Below are 2,484 nucleotides of genomic sequence, written 5' to 3'. Positions count from 1 at the left end.
GACCCGAAACTTAATTTTAATTTATTAATTTATCACTGTAATTTCTAATAAAATTAATTTCTCACAAAACTAATTACATAATCAAGTAATAAAAATTTAAATAAATAATTCCAAACCAAATCTAAAATAAATTAAACACCGTAAAAGTGTTTTATCCCAAACAAAATATAAAATAAATTAAAACAGTATAAAAGTAAAAAATAATATAATATATTATTTGTCCAAATATAATAATTTTAACTTCACACAAATTAAATAAATTCATTTAGGATTAAGTAATTAATGCCTTTGAAAAAAAGAATAACTTAGTTTAATAGTTTAGTTAGATAAAATTATTTTTATGTTTATTAAATTATTTTTAATTCGTAAACGGATCATATCGGGTCATATCAGGTCACCACGGGTTGACCCGAAATCGACCTGTTTTCTTTTCGGGTTCATCGGGTTCAACCCGATTCTGACCCGAATTCCCGAAACCTCAACCCAAACCCATTAATTTCGTGTTAGATTTGTGTCGTGTTTTCAGGTCGTGTCGAAAATTGCCACCCCTACTTGTAATAGCATTATTTGAGAAAAACCAAAATAGCTTAAAAAATAAATCAGGGAACCAGAGGCTCAACCATACATGATATTTCATTTGGTGAAGGATTTGTGCAAAATGGTAACTAATATACCACGATCTAGGCTCCATCAAAATCGCTAGAGGTAAAAGATCAAAACCTTTTTTAGTTTATTAAACCTACTTACGGGTTTTCTAAATATTAATTGTTATTTATCACGTTAATGCCACCTAATGCTTGTCACGGATATAATTTAAATTTCTTAGAAGATTATATGTTGTACCTATAAAGTAGATGTACCTCTATGTTACTTGACGATGGTCAAATATGATTTTGTTTATAGGACATCTTCGATTAAAGTTGGCATGAATTTTTTCTTTTTTTTTTTTGACATCTTCACTGGCCTTATATGCTGGCATGAAAGATTCATTGCTCTACCTACAGCTCTTCTTGGGCGTAACGGTCAATAGTGTAACTTATTATTATTATCTTAAGAGGATCAAACTGATAGCAATCTTTTACCCTTTTTTTTTTATTGGCATTTTCCTCATCAAAAGTGTTAATTGTTTTCATCTAGAGACGAGGAGGCTAAATTTAGAAGAAAATTGTGTGTCTACTTTTGTTTCGTGTTTTGAGATAACTTTTTATGATAGAGGTTGACTTTGTTCTTAAACATGTTAATCAAGGGGATGTCAGTGTAATTTTTAATATTAGAGGGTATTTATGTGAAATTGCCCAAAACCTCGGAGGATTTTGAAATTATCCCTTTCTTTAATTACTATTATTTTACAATAGCAACTAAAGTAATATTTTTTTGATATGATGTATGTGAGATTAAAAGGTGATTGAAAAATATGTTAATGATGCAAGCAAATCAGTGTGTGTAAATAAGGTGTAAATAAAGTGAAATAATTAACAAGACAAACAAAACAAAAAAGAAAAATTCAACCATCACAGAAACCAAAGAAGTTTCAACTGCGGTTTTGAATGTCTAACCTCGATGGTAAATAGAATAGTATATAATTTAATTTTCATATTTTTTATACTTTATTATTATTCTCAAAAATTTTTTAATTCTAATTATAGTCTATTGAACTTTTATTTTATATTTACTATGCTTTATTTGTTATAGAATTTTTTTTTTTATCATATCTTTGATGATCCGCTATCTAAACTAAAATTCAATTATTCGAAGAAAAAAACAACTAAAATTCAATGTCCGTCACCGTCTCGAGCTATAATGGCATAGCTATTTCTGCGAAAATGACAAGAGTATTCCCCTCGAGTCCAAATTGTGATGATACTACATTTGATTGGAGTTGAGGGGAACCACTTTACAACATGAATTGTCGTAGCATTAACATTCGAGTTCGGATAACCTCATCAGCCTTGCGTTGGAGCTGGCTTTCATTATAATTGGATTGGAGTTTGCAGAATCTTTTTATAAAGCTTAACTAGAATTGAAACCGCATGGCTAGAATCTTATTAGATGATGAAGAAGCACGGAACTTCCCCGGACCGAGCTGACCTGATGAGCTCGGCGTGTCGATGGAAGAGCTAGTTCCAAACCTGCAAAACAAACAAGAGAGTGGTCTAATGAAGGGGGCCCCGAGGTGGTCCCCGGAGGCGCTCCGACGGTCAAGTTAGTTTTCCGGTCAGTGAGCGGTGTACTAACAGTAAAGCAGTCGGGAATAAGTTGCCAATAGTCTGCATACCTTGTACCGTAGGTATGTGTTACCATTTATACCTGTGGAAGAGTCCGACCTCCGTACGTTCCGGGACTTGCCCTGAATAGCTCCCAGTCCCGCGCTGAGGGGGATTCTCCCCGCCCTCTGCGGGGTAGCTCTCGGGAGCCTCCCGGAGCCCTACCCGCCGCGCACCCTGGGCTGGTCCCCCGTGGGCCTGGGGAGCAAGCCCAGTTCAG

The sequence above is a fragment of the Coffea eugenioides genome, chromosome 3 (genome assembly GCF_003713205.1).
Source record: "Coffea eugenioides isolate CCC68of chromosome 3, Ceug_1.0, whole genome shotgun sequence".
In the NCBI taxonomy this organism is placed as follows: Eukaryota; Viridiplantae; Streptophyta; class Magnoliopsida; order Gentianales; family Rubiaceae; genus Coffea; species Coffea eugenioides.
This window is presented reverse-complemented; position numbering follows the sequence as displayed.